At 44.0% G+C, this 15,317-nt stretch overlaps 1 long non-coding RNA gene across 1 annotated transcript in view; it reads right to left on the bottom strand.

Annotated features, from left to right (window-relative positions):
- LOC142830459 (uncharacterized) overlaps nt 1-14,735 on the bottom strand; it is a 44,443-nt gene extending 29,708 nt beyond the window's left edge. The window contains exon 1 of the long non-coding RNA XR_012905720.1: nt 14,529-14,735. This is a non-coding gene — a long non-coding RNA (uncharacterized LOC142830459). The remainder of the gene's footprint in view (nt 1-14,528) is intronic.
- Between the last annotated feature and the right edge of the window lie 582 nt (nt 14,736-15,317).

Below are 15,317 nucleotides of genomic sequence, written 5' to 3' on the forward strand. Positions count from 1 at the left end.
CTCTACACTCTGGTGTGTGAGGGGAATGTGGAGAGTATCTTTCCGCTTCTCAGTCAGGAGCCACATCAGTGAGGTGCTTTTATTTATTGTGTGAGGTCCCCAACTGATTTTTCTGTGGGTCAGTAGCCCCCAACCTAAAAAAGGTTCCTCACCCTGATCTACACGATAGTGCTACAAACAAGCACAGCTGCTGTAGTATAGCATAGCGTAGCACACATACTGTAGATATAACCTAAGGAGAGAGATTTTCCAAGGTACCTCAGGGTTGTCTGTGGGCATTGTGTTTCTAAATCCCCTTGGCACCTTTGAAAATGTCCTTGATTCTTTTTCTTTCATGCTGTTTGTTTACTTTTGGGGCATTTTGCTCAGCTTGGATAGGGGCACAGAACCGGTCAGTTTCACTCACTTGTGCTCAGACCCAAACACAGTGCGATAGCCTTGGGTGTTTCCAATACTGCTGAGGTACACTGAAATAAATACATAAATATATAAATAATAAATACATTCACTGGATTCTTCTAAACAAAAAGGAATGTTTCATGAGAGTAATTCTATGATTCTATTATAGCTCTGCTACTGACCTGCAGTGCTACCTTGAGCAAGTCATTCCACCTTTCTGTGTCTCAACTTCCCCTCTCACCCTTTGTCAATCTTGCCTATTAAGACTAAGCTCTTCTGGCCAGGGACACTATGCATTTGTACAGTGCTTAGCGCAGGGGATCTTCAGTCTCATTTGAGGCTTCCAGACTCTATCATAGGCAAATGTAAACCAACACAGAATTTGGTTTTGTAAGATTCTTTTCTCCCATCCAACCTTAAAAACAGAGCCTCTAATTTAGAGCAAATAAATCAGCCCGACCCCTTTGCTATTTCCTGCATCATTTCAATTCTGCTTGTTTCAAAGCTGTGTGTTTTATGTCAGGAGCAATATCGTGAAAAGGCACATGCACGGAACTGGATAGATAGGCAAGTTGTTATTAAAATAAGAATGATGGGGTTTCATCATAATTTAGAAGTGGCTTATTGCAAAAGTGTACAACACCATTTCCTTTACTGCAGGGATTGAATTCTTGCCTGAATATATAGTTTAAGAAAGGATGCATAGAACATTTTTCAGAGAAAACCCTGCGCATTGCTATCAACTTGAGCACAAAAGCCTTTTGCTTTTCTTTGGGGGTGGGGTCACAGGATCCTGTTGTCCAACAATAAACATGAAGGAAGTACCAGAGACAGAAATGGAAGCTGTTTTCATCTAAGCAAGTATCTGAGGTTAGAATCTTTTTATGCAAAGCAGGGACCACAGGCCTTTATTGTAGAGAAGCATCGGTTTGTTACACACATTCTGGAGCAAATGTGAAATAAGCAAGCTTTGGGGGAGGGAGGGGTTCAGGATAGAGCAGACTTGACCTGTTAGGACAATACGGAGGCGTTTATAGCATTGAAGAGGCTGGAGATGCATAAGAATCCTTCCTCCCTCTCAATACACAGAAGAGACAGTCTCCTATTTACCTCTACAAAGTCTCTTAGGATAAAGACTATCTGCAAGATACTGCTCAAAGGCCATGTCTATGCTTACAAGCTTACAGTGGCACAGATGCACCACAACTGTGCTGCTGTAAGATCGCTCATGTAGCTGCGTTATGCTGACAGGAGAGAGCTCTCCCTTCCACATAATAAAGCCAGCTTAGTAAGCAGAGGTAGCTATGCTAATCCTACAAACCCTCAGTAGGGTCAATAGCCCCAATGACCTGAATGGGACTATTTACCTGAGTAAGGTCTGCTCATGTGAATAAGGATTTGCAGGTTAAGCCCTTAAAGTTTTATTTAATGCATATGTGTGATTAGTAGGTTAGAAATGTCTCCCACATTCCCACAATGGAGAAGGGAAAGGGACCACCAAAGTCAGGTAAGTATTTAGGATGATATTTTCAGAAAACTCTCAGTATTGGCCTAATTCTTCAACAGGAGCTGAATTAGGTCAGTGCCGAACACCTTGGCCAATTCCACCCTTCATTAATGTGCATTTATGATACTGGCTCATCCTGAGTCATGATATAACTCTGCCCAGTAGCCCACATATTATACACAGGATACAGTCACACTGCAATCAAAGAGAGAATCGTAGGGATGTTTACTGCAACCAGACAGTGTATAATAGCTGTGGCTAGTCTTACTGGCTACATTGGTCACATAATTTAATATTTTCATGCTGACAATATAAAAGCAACAGGAAGTTAAAAAAAAACCCCTCTCCAAACAAAGTCACAAATGTTGCATTTCTACCCTGAAATCTAACAAGAAAAAAAATCTCTTTGGATACTACTTAGCACTTGCTCACAACACTTAGGGCCAGATTTTTAGTTGTTTAGGCACCAAAAGATGTGGTTAGATCTCTAGGGAAATTTTCAAAATCTCCCAGGCTACATCTAGACTGCACTTAAAATCGTAAAAAAGATATACAATTTGCAGTACTGCAAATTGTGTATCTTTGTTTATTTAGTTTCGAAAGAGGCTATTTCAAAATTTGGCGTGTCTACACGGTGCCAAATTTCAAAATAAAGTGCTCTTTCGAGTCATCCTTTACTCCTCGTAGACCAAGGTTTACAGGGTTGGTGAAAGAGCGTGTCTGCTATTTTGAAAAATTTTCAAAATAGTGGACACGTTCTTTGGAAGCAATGTTGCTATTTCAGGATCCTTCCGGTATCCCAGCACAGCAATGCAGTCTAGATGTATCTTCAGACACCTACTATTTTATAGATGAGGAAACCGAAGCATAGACATTAAGTAACTCATCACTGGAAAAACACTTGGGCAAAATTTTCAAAAGCACTGAAGTGTCTTTGTAATCAATATTCCATTTTCATATTAATCTTAGGCACTGAGGACTTAATTCTAATTCCACATCCATGGGCCTTTGGTTCCTAATTCACTTGGGTGCTTTTGAATGGAAGGTCTTATAGATGAGGAGAAGAAATGGTAAGCTGGAAATGTGAGTTCTCAGCTCAGCTCTTCTGCAGAATTTTTGTGCAAGGTTCAGCACGTCGCATAACCCCTATGTGCTTTAATATTCAACTCATTGGGGAATATATTACCCTACTTCGCAGTACCGTGAAGTATCTATACCATGAAGATAGATTTATTACTATTTGGAATGGAAGGGACTGGAAAAAGAGGAAAGTAGTATTCTTACATATTTACTAAACTGTCTCAGCACTTATAATTCAGCTTCTCTCTACATCAGCTGATGATAAATATAAGAACACGGCCTAGCTAATTTTCCTGTCACAAAGAGTTTTTACACAGGAGTCCCATTTCTAACAATAAGCGCTGCAGACGCAACAGGGTATTCGCCAGTGTCTAAGAGAAGGCTGCACAGAGAGACTGAATGCGTGTTACGCCGGCTATTCTTAGCAGACAGAAGTTTGTCATGCAAGACTATTTTGTATCCCTTTATTTAAAAAGCTTATTACGTTAAGGTTTGAATACATGATAGCCAGAGACAGTCGGGGCAGATTAAAAACTACACACTCCATCTTCTGCCCATCTATGGATCTTGTGGAAAAATCCTAGCAGCTAATTGCCAGGATGCACACAGAGCTGCTACGTTTGTTGGCCACATTATTATACTGTAGTACCTGGTGGGGTAAGGGGTGAGGATGGCAAATCAGAGAGCCAGAATGAAACTGGGAATCTTTAAGACAACTGCAAAGCACAGTTTTCTCCTCAGCATTTGATCTCTTATTAGGAAAAATGTTGCATCCTGCCACAGGAAGGTGGAAAAATAAACAGGAAAGATTCCAAGGAGAAGAGGGGAGACTTGTAGCGACAAGAGTTAGAGAAATAAAGGCTTTGCAAGTGCAGCCGCTCAACCAGAAAATAGTTATGGGATCATCGTGGGCAATGTAATTTGCATTTGCAGCAGATAGAGGAGGGAGTTAACTGGCTCCTGTTAGGCATTAGGTGCAAGGTCTGGCCTCTCACACATAATTGCTGCACTCACGAAGATTTGATCCATCATCATTTTCAACTTTATTTTGAAAAGACAGGAAAGGGGCAGCTGTAATTGGTGTTTCTGCTGACAGCTTCAGCAGATAGGTCAATGGTCAAATGGACTATGAAGAGTGAGCTACTCGCTCAGCTCCGGCGGAGCCCTCTCCAGGTCAGGATGTAATAGCAGGGCAGCGCAGAAAAAGTTGGTACCGCTGCCGTTGCTACTCACGCTGTATCTGCTTGCAGATATAGGTAGGGTGAGTCAGGTCTTAGCTGTGATAGTCGGGACCAGACAGAAATGTTTGGAAGGAGAAAAAGATCAGCTCGCCAGCAGTCACAGAATAAGCCACACGGTGAGCCTGTATGTAAACCTCCCACACGCGGATGTCAGAATCCTTTGCAGTCCTTAACAAAGCAAGCTTCCCAATATCCATCTGCGACAGGAGGTATTGCCTGAAAAACTCAGCTAGCAAAACAAAGTCAGAGAGGTGAAGTGAGACACCAGTGGCAGAGATGGGTACAGAGGACAATTCACCTGGATCCTGACCACTTCCTTTGGCCACACAAGCATCCCTAACATTGTCCTGGCTAGTGAGGACAAATTGTTTTTGTCTGGGAAGCTGTTGGACAGCTGTGGCTTTGGCTAGTCTAGACAACCAAGGTGACAGTATCAGGGGTCTGCGTGGCATGTGCTGTTTTATAATAGCTTGCTCTCACCTCTGGATGGACTGTTCAACCCAGATGTTAACCAAGTTCCTGAATCCCGTTACAGTTCTATAAAGGCAAAGACACTGTTGTATTCTGGGTTGCATCGGCAGGAGTGCTGTAAACAAGACATGACAAGTCATTTTTCCTCTGTACTGCGTACTGATGAGGCCTCAGCTGGAGTATTGTGTCCCGTTCTAGGTGCCGCATTTCAAGAAAGATGTGGCGAAATGGGAGAAGGTCCAGAGAAGAGCAACAAAAATGATTAAAGGTCTAGAAAACATGAGCTATGAGGGAATTTTGAAAACACTGGGCTTGTTTACTCAGGGAAAGAGAAAACCAAGGGGGGACATGATAACAGATTTCAAGTACTTGAAAGGTTGTTACAAGGCGTGAGAAAGCATCTGGTCTCTGAACCTTAGGTTCCCCACCCCTGGTCTAGATGGTGCTTGGGCTTCTGTGAGTGCAGGGGCTGGACCTGATAACCTCTCAGGGTTCCTTCCAGTTCTGTGATTCTATCAACAGGAATCAATCACATGGCAAAAACAGTCAGATCATGCTGATTCTGACGTGATTGAGGGGGTAGTGTGTTTTTGTATGACTCCCAACACACTTAATTTGCCCATGAAGTGAGGCCTGTAGCCTAGTCCATATCCTGCAGGGTGCTATCTGTAGTCAGTGGGGTAGCATAATCCCTATTGAAATCACTTGGTTTATGTTACAGTAGCATCATTAATTGGGGAGAAGGTTCTACCTCTTGGATTGGGAACTTCATGAAGCAGGGACCATCTTTTTGCCCTGTGGTCCATGCTTGGAGCTCCTTGGCACTACTGCAGTGCCAATCCCAATACATTAGGGTATGTCTACACTACCCTCCTAGTTCGAACTAGGAGGGTAATGTAGGCATACCGCACTTGCAAATGAAGCCCGGGATTTGAATTTCCCGGGCTTCATTTGCATAAGCGGGGAGCCGCCATTTTTAAAACCCCGCTGGTTCGAACCCCGTGCAGCGCTGCTACGCGGGGCTCGAACTAGGTAGTTCGAACTAGGATTCCTATTCCGAACTACCGGTACACTTTGTTCCACGAGGTGTACCGGTAGTTCGGAATAGGAATCCTAGTTCGAACTACCTAGTTCGAGCCCCGCGTAGCCGCGCTACACGGGGTTCGAACCAGCGGGGTTTTAAAAATGGCGGCTCCCCGCTTATGCAAATGAAGCCCGGGAAATTCAAATCCCGGGCTTCATTTGCAAGTGCGGTATGCCTACATTACCCCGCTAGTTCGAACTAGCAGGGTGGTGTAGACATACCCGTAGGTATTAGATCCACACACACTAACACCACCAGGCCATAGAAACCATACTAGCACTCTGTTTGCAACCGCTCTCTTTAGAGACAGTCCTTGCTACAGTAGCATGGTTTTAACTGCAGGGTCCTATCTATGGCTAGGTCTGCAGTAACCTTATTCTCCTTCTCCCTCACATTTCTTACCTTTACTGCTGTCCACACACTTCCCTGGCTATAGCAATGGGGAGAGTGCAAAGCACCAGGCCCCTCATAAATACATATGTGCGTGTTTAATTTTAAGCATCTGTGCAGTCCCCATTGATTTTCTCAGGACTAATAAAGGGCCTAACTGTAGGGTTGCCAAGAGTCTCGTTTTGAACCGGACAGTCCAGTATTTGAGCTCTGTGTTTGGGAAACAAATTGAGAAAATAGAAATGTCCGGTATTTTCTAAATAAGATGGCATATAGATTGTGATGTAATGTCAAGTGTGTCCGGTATTTTTGTCGAAACCATCTGGCAACCTTACTTAAGTGTTTGCAGCATGGAAGAGGGGGCATATTTTCTACCCACTGCTCAAGATACAAAGGTACATGCTAGCAGCTGCCAGCACTTTGTCTACATTAGGTTTCCCACTGCTGCTTCTGTCTGTGGAGCTGCACTAGTGGTGGCAGAAGTAGGAAATCTGAGTAGTCTACACGAGGCCTATGCTTCAGAAGAAACCATGTTAAAACATGACTGTGGCTGCACTATGTTATAATGTAGCTTAATCCAGCCTGTGCTGGCAGTAAAAACCACACTAGAGAACCTTGTTTTAAACATCTAGGCTGAAAACAAGGGTAAGCACTAACCCCACTGAAGTCAAAAAGAGTTTTGCTAGTGTAGCGTCAGGATTTCACCCAAGTTTCTCTATGTCTACACTGCAGGCTTCTTTCGGAAGAAGCTTTTTTCAGAAGAGATCTTCTGAAAAAACTTCTTCTGAAAGAGAGCGTCCCCACTGCAAAAGCGCATCGAAAAAGCAGATTGGAATGGATTCTCTCTCGCATTTCAGCTGTGATTGCAATGGACAAAATGGCCACCGGGGCACCTGTGCTTTTTCCTCTTTCCTCTTCTTCCGAAAGAACTTCCTCTTCCCTGTTCATACATGCCTTTTTGCAAAAGAGCTCTTTCGCAAAAAGGCTTCTTCCTCGTAGAATGACGATAATCAATGCTGGAAAAAACCCTCTGTTCTCTCGATTTTCTTGCAGAAGAATGCAATTGCAGTGTGGATGTTCCTCAAGTTTTGTCGGAATACCCTAATATGGTACAAGTATTTTCCCTCACTTTACTTGGGTATAGCTTGGCCACAACAATATCAGTTAGCTGTGGTTAACATGGTTATTTTTGTAATATATAGGCCTAGACTACACAAACATAGATTGACATAGCTACGTTGTTTGGGGTCACACCCTGGAGCAATGTAGCTATGCCTGCTCACCTACCCTCCAGAGTAGATGCAGCTAGATGGGTCAAACAATGCTTCTATCAATCTAGCTCTCTTTCTGTGTACGCAGAGTCTACATTACATGATTACACTGGCTTAGCTACAGTACTGTAACAATATTATTCTAGTCCCCAAAACTTAGACGTTGCCATAGGCTGGGCCAGAGAAGTAGAGATATTTGATGAAAGTAAATAGTGTCTGATCCTCATACAACAACTTGAATAAAGTCAGTGTTAAGAGCTGAAGATTCAAATTCTTCCACTTGTCAGTTTCACAGACATTTGTTGTAGCAAAGGCTTGTATGTTACTGAAAAGATGTTTCTTTCTGACATCTTGACATATGTCAATCAGATGTATTCCCAGGAGCTCTATACCACGCAGGTGCATACAACTCTCCTGGATAATGTTTCAGGTCAGAAGTCTCAAACACTGTCTTCAATGGCCAACAAATTCGCCTCCTCCTTGAATATATTTTGCTATATTCTCTAACAGTTCAAGTTGGGATCTAACTGTGTTTTGAAAATGTTTGGAGCCCTAGATAGAGCTTCTTACATTAGGACAAGTTCAGTCGGAGACATGAACAAGGTATTTCTTCCATTAAGTTAAATACATCAAAGCTCTCCAGGTTTAATCATAGAATCATAGAATACGAGGACTGGAAAGGACCTCGAGAGGTCATCGAGTCCAGTCCCCTGCCCTCATGGCAGGACCCAAAGTGAAGCCGGAGGAAGATTTTATTAAAGTGACTTGCTGTTGCTTTCCAATATGCCCACCTCCAGCTTTAGCAGGGCAGGAAAGAGGGATGGGGGCATGAACCAAACTGATGCTCATTCCACTCTGCCCGTTCTGAGACACACTCCAGGAACAGTTTGAACATGAAGACCATCTTCTCTCACAGTGACTATGTCTCGCCACCAGCACAATGGCAGCCACCACGTCAGACCAGGCCTCAGGGTTCTAGTGTAACACGAGTAATGAAAAGCTCTGTCGCAAATCCAGCTTTCATCCAGGACTCGAGAATAACTTGCCCCTGGGATCGTAGGACAAGAGCATGAGGTGGACTGTACAGCCGCCAAGCATGTGGTCCTGTATCATGGAGATAAACAGAGGGCTGCAGTGTCCAGTGGTGTCCAGGCAGTACCTTTGCCCAGCAAACAATTACAGTGTGAACCACTCTGAGAGCAAATTCCTGCTTCTATTTCCACTGTGAAGCAGCGGCCTCTTCAATCAGCACTCAAAGCAGTGGCAGGTACATAGTCAATGATTTTAAGTTCACGCACAGAAGCTTAAGGAGCCTTTTGTTTTCCCTTTAAAACGCAGAAGAGCTTGCTTGATTCTCATTGGGCAGCAGCTTTGACCCATCATTGAAACATCCACGGCCCTAAATCTTCCTTCTCTTTTCCAGGGCACTTAGGGAGGCAGACAAGCTGAAAGGGGATGTTCAGGGGATTAAGTTTTGATAGGGAAATCCAGGGCACACGTTGTAGGTTGATGGGAGATCAGGAAAGTGAATGGGGAGGGTTTTCCCTGGAAAGAGGGTGAAAAGGACATGACCTCCTCTCCACCTCCACTGCAGGGCTAGAAACACCTGTGCAGCAGGTTTGTAAGTTGGAGACATTATGTTAACCCATCCGAGAGAGGCAGCCAGCCTCCAGCACCACCCTGAGGGCTTGGCGTCTCCTCCTCCCCCGTCAGCCCTCAGAGCCAGCTGGAATGTGTGGTGTGGCTTTGGGTGGTGATTTTAAAGGGTCCAGGGCTCTGGCTGCCACAGTAGCATCAGCTGGGAACCCCAGGCCTTTTAGGATCACTGGGCCTCAGGGCAATTGCCCCCTTTGCCCTCCCTGTCGGCAGGCCTGTCCCACATGTGCAGCATTACATCATTGCAGTCATGTTGCCCTCAAGGTACTTATCCCAGAATTCTTACAGGTCCCCGAAGAAGAGTATTGTGGGAAATTTCAAAAGGGCTTCTGGAAAAAGAGGTCAAATTCCCACCACATCCTGTGGAAATACTCATCATTCCCTGCGAAACTTCCCAAATTCCCATAGGAAAGTACCAAAACAGATACCGTTTCTTCTCTCTTTTGTCAGAATGGAAGTCACGATAAATGGCCTAGGCTGGAAGATATCTCAGGAGATCATCGAGTCCAGCCCCCTGCCCAAAGCAGAACCAATCCCAACATTTAAAAGAGGCTGTCGGGAAGGAGTGGAGATCGTTCTGGCAGCACTGGTAGTGAGCCAGACATACAGACCAGCAGTTGATGGAATTTCCATTTTAGGAAGCAAAACACTATCCAGACTGGATGCTGATGGTCGGAAATGCAATTTGATATGTAGAACCTCCACAGCATGGCAGATAATTTTTTATTACATCCTATCACATGATGGACTTTCGGCTATTAAAAGAATACAAACAAATCCCCAAACCATAAGACGACCGTCAAGACAACCTTGATCTCAAACTGGAATTCTCTTGCTAGTTTGGTTTTCAGGAATAGATTTGCAATGGAACGTCTGCAAGTCAGCAGTGATTATGCAGATAAGTCCGAAAAGCAGTAGCTAGTTAACCACAAGTTCTGCTTGAAAAGCTGCCAAATGACTTAAACCCTACCAGGGAGATACTCCTGCTGCTCTGAAAATGATGTGCAGGACTAAGAAAGCCTGGACGCCATAGGGTTGCCACATGGTTTCAACAAAAATACTGGACACACTGGACATTACATCACAATCTACATTACATCTTAGTTAGAAAATACCGGACATTTCTATTTTCTCAATTTGTTTCCCGAACAGAAAGCTCAAATACTGGATTGTCCAGTTCAAAACCGGACACCTGGCAACCGTAGGACGCCGTACATTCAAATGACCCCAAAGCTTCTCTAATATCTAAAGCGGGACATGGTTAGCAAACATTGATTGATCTGCCCTCAGAGGCAAGACTGGAGGTTATATTACCCTGTTCAGGCACAGATACCATAGAAAGAGATAAGCTATTATCTAATCAGTTTTCAAAAAGCATTTGAGAGATGAATCACACAGTTCCAACGGCACAATGAGCAAGAGAGCTCTGGGAACAGTGCTGAACAAAAGTAAGCATTGGTAACTTTGAATCTTACTCTCCACCAAAGTGGTCAAGGGCTATCAAGCAAATTCTGCAGCCCATACTTCAGTGGGAGAGCAGAGTGTGTTTTCTGGAGGAAAGTTGTACGTGTGTCAGGGAAGATCCTTTAATTCTATTCCACTCAGCTGCTCATAACAAATTCCCTCAGACAGTATCTGACCCCTGTGATATACCAAAAGCTGATAAGTTGGACTATGATGACTTTGTGATGTGAAAGTGCAGATCACTTTCTGGGATCTGAGATCTATTAGACTGGAACAGTCACCCAAGGAAAATGATAGAAGCCCTTTGGCTAGTAACCAGCTACACAAAAGGAACGGAGAATATGCTGGAGGGAACAAGGAGAAGATGGATTAGGTGACCTCAGGGGTTTTTTTAGAACCAATTTTCTGTATTGTAGGAGACCTATGGAATCATTAACCCTTTCATCCTCACGAGCTGCCCAGCATCCTCGGTGACAGCAATAAAAGAAAAATGCTCAATGCAACTTAGTGTCAAAGCAATATTTAGTCCAAATGTAGGCAAGTGTTTTTCTACTGAGCCCAGAGACTTATTCCATGTTTTAAAGTAACTGGATCAGAACTAAAATCAAGAGAGGTCCTATCCTCTGTTTTTATCTAATGGTGATGTAATTGCTCAGCACTAAATTGGATCTATAGAAACTTGCCACCAAAGATAAATGTAATTTGGGACAACAGTCAATATTGGGAATACCACCTACAACTGCACAAGTCAGCTGTCATCTCTCACTCCACCTCTTTCAAGCCTGGACATCAAGGCTAGAAGCATGAATTCTCCCCTCCCTAAAACAACCCATCTCTCTTGCTTCTTTCAGTGGAAAATTAAGCAATTTTTAATGCAGGCTAAAAAATAGAATACCCTGTCATGTCCTTGATAAAAACAAAGCAAAGCATGTCCTGCAGTAGAGTCCTGGTTGTGTTATTTTTAAGCGAGTGTGCAAATGGAAGCAGTTCCCATCAGCCAGGGAATGAGCGTCTGTTAGATGAGACTTTGCATTTCAAACGGCAGCCCACATGTCATGTGCTAGGGCTGTTGCCGTAGCAATGCCCATGCCTAGTGAATACGGTGGCATTAAGTCACATGTGGAACAAACCAAAAAGCTAAAGCACGAGTTAGATCGGTTGTGAGCAACCTTTTCTTCGGCAGTGGAGTTCATTTAATCCCCTCCTACCCCGCTGTGTTTTTGTGACTAGGATTAATTTTTCTGGCTCCCTCTATTTCAGACTGTGCATGGCTTGGGGGCAGAGTAAAAGTGACTCAGACACAGAAGAACAGGGCTGATATAAATCTCAGCTCTGCAGGTTTGACTAGCCCCCCTCTTGCTTCTACATGGCACTACAGAGACAACAATTTTAAAGATCACCCTTCATGCAAAGGTGATTGCTATTTAACAACAGAGGCTCTCTCTACCTGTTATCTTTGCAATGTCAGAACAGAGGGTAACCAGGTTAGTACAGCCTAACAAGGTCCATATATAGTTGTACAGGTGTTTAGAGAGAAACACATTCACCCACTGAAAGCACAACAGGCAGCGAATGTCCGCCTCTGTTGCACCTGACACTAGCCTAGTGCACAGCCCATTGCGTGAAATAGGATGCACCAAACAGCTGGAATAGTGCATACAGCAACATTTGTCTGGAGCTCCAGGTGTGCATGCACATAACCACAGCATAGACAAAAGGCACCACTAGGAGGGGGAAGCTATGAGGCACTGGGGGAAGAGGGGTACAGACACGGGAGGAGCAAGGGGAAGGCAACAGGAGTGAGGCTATAGATGGGACTGACCAAGGTGTCAGGAAGGATGATGCTAATGGTAAGGGATGGGGCAGGGTGTTAAAGATTAAGGAAGCAAACACCAGGCCAAGCAGGACTAGCGCCGACCTCTCTCCTGTTGCCTTTACTTAAATACAAAAAACGCCTCGTCTGGTCTAGTTGTGCTCCAGGGATTCAGTCCATAAAATCACCCCACCAATCTCTCAAAGGCTAATCCCCATCCTGCAACGCTGACACCACACGGCAAACAAACGGATCCTGTCTCACTCCTGGCATTTGGTCTCTGCCTGATTTGCAGGACAAACTGCTCAGCTTCTGTTTTGTGTGTAGGGCTGGCAGCATTCTGAGCAACCCAGGGTAGGAATTTTTTGGCTGAGTGAATCTGGCTCACACCATAGCTGGGCCGGGCTGTCACCGAAGGAAAGAGGCTCTCAGGCATGAGCAGAGACAGGGAGAGAGGACATGTGCTCCCTCTTTTATGGGGCATCCGCTTATTTGTAAATCAGCCAGCCATTGCCCTTCGGCTGTTCTGTCCCCTCCCTCCATCCGCTCAGCTGCCCTGTCTCGTGTCTATAACAGAACACACGAGTTCTCAACGAGCAACTCCCAGTCAGGAGGAACACAAGTGGCCTGTTGTACTTTATTTCCGATGGAAACCCCCAGATTTAAAGAGCGTTAAAAGCCACCTCCCTTCTGTAACACACACATTCAGAAACAAGACCCCCTCGGCTAACATATAATCCTGTGATCTCTAGGCCTGTTTGTTTAGACTGTCTGGGAAGAGGAAAGAAAACAAAAAGCTCAGGTTACATCCATTTGTACAAGAGCACTGGAAAATGTGGTCAAAGTTTTCAAAGACACCCAGAAAGAGTGGACCAATAGACTGGCAGCTCCTGTTGAGTTCCCATTGAATTGGGCAGTGTTCAATACATCTGAAAATCATGTCAGTTTTATTTTGGGGTTCAGTACTAGAGCTTGGAGTACTTTAAGGCAGATTTTCTAAAAGTTTCTCAGCATCAGCGGCTAACGTTCAGGCATTAGGCACTGACGCAAATGTCAGATTTTCAGGTGAGCCCAGCTCCCACTTTGACCCAAAGCACCCAAATTTCCCAAAGTCCTCAACAACTCAAAAAATCTGGGCCCCTAAGTTTCAGAATTGTGACCCATGTACTTGTGTTCTCTGCCTACTGCTGTCTTCTTTCTGTGTCCCTCCTCTGGAACTTGGAAATAACGTCTTACCCTGGCTAGAACTCCAAGTCTTTCTGTAAATTTAGAATGTAAAGTTCAGACCCAGATTTGAACATAATAAGCCCCTAAAATACGGAGAGCCGTTCAGAACCAGGATTTTAGTTCAACCCATTACAGAGCTGGGGAAACTAACTGTGAAACCTAGGAATCCAGATCACAGTTTCCAAAACTATGAAGAGTTTGGTGTTGGTTCAAGGCCCATCTTTCCTTAGTGGAGCTAGTAAAAAATGTTTTCTGGCAGGAAACGCAGTTTTGGCAAAATCAAAGCATTTAACAGAAACAAATTAACAGATTTTGATGAAATTTGAAAAAGTCGTGAGTTTTATTTTCTCATCTCATTTTGATGACATCAAAATATGGTAAAAAGTTCATTTTGATTTGCTTAATTAAGTTGCAACTTTTATAGGATGTTACTATAATACTGACAGCTACAGTTATTATAACAGGTATTTACTATTTTATATTTTATTCTACTATTTCAACATTAGGGAAACGCAGTTCAATTGTTCCAAATTGAAATTGTTCGGAACTTTTGTTTTGCTGGAAATGTCAACATTTGGGTTCCTTTTTACAATTTGCACCAAAAAGGAAATTTCAAAATGTTGGAATTTCCCAGAGAATGGAAATTACAGTTTCTGACTAGCTCAGTTATTAAGTGCCCTATCAATGGTGACCCTGTGAGGAAGACATGGCAAGATAGCCACATATAATTAGAAGGCGGCTACAGTTTCCTGTAGACTAAGTTCCATTTCAGCCTTGCTGGAAACTGAGCACAATGACAAGCTTAAAAAATTCATTAAAGCAGGAATCCCAGCTATTGAATTCTGTCACACTGATTGAATGACTAATCACAGACTTAATTCAGTGATTGTGCATCATTAATTGCAATCCTTATGGATTTTGTTACCTTGCTGGAGGCAGCATGGAATATTCCTCTGCAGTTCTAAGTCATTGTGTTATTTGCTCCTGGGTTTACTTGAGAGTCTTCTCTGTCAGAGCACAATATGGATTCTTCCTCTACTCCTTTCAGCAAAGTGATCTGCTGTATCTGAGCTACCACGTCATTGGCAACGTAAAGCACTTAGCATACAGGGGATGTGCTTAGCAACAGTCTGTCAGCCTCGGTTGCTTTCACTGCCATCTCCCCGTTTGATCTCATTTTAGAGTATTACCTCATTCTTGCCTTCTAAAGCCTGGTCCCCATTGCAAACGTAGATTGCCACGGGAAAAAAAAAATCATACACTGAGTACTGTAGCGATGCTGACCTAGCCATGGTGTAGACATGGCTATGTCAACGGAAGAATCCTTCTGTAACCCTTCTGCTGGGTAGGCCTGGCAGTAACCAGGACTGGGTTCAATATCTTGGGGTCAATTTCACAAAGAACCGGCTCGAGCCCCCACCCAGTGATCTGGGAAATTCACGCACCCCTGGGCGCCTCTGAGAGGCAATGCTTCCCCACTCACAAGCACTGAGTCTGAGTGTAGGAAAAGAACATTTAATGAAACAGAGAGAGAATTCATATGGCATTAGCTTGGGGAAAACACCACAAACAGAGTTCATAACCCAAACATGAGCCAAGCCCCCACCCCAGCCAAGAATCACCCGAAGTCCACAGAGTCCGACTCCCCAAAAGTCTCAGTCCTCAAAAGTCTCTGTGCCACCCAGAGTCCCAAAGTTCACCCACAGGGTTTCAC

The sequence above is a fragment of the Pelodiscus sinensis genome, chromosome 8 (assembly GCF_049634645.1).
Source record: "Pelodiscus sinensis isolate JC-2024 chromosome 8, ASM4963464v1, whole genome shotgun sequence".
Lineage (NCBI taxonomy): Eukaryota > Metazoa > Chordata > Testudines > Trionychidae > Pelodiscus > Pelodiscus sinensis.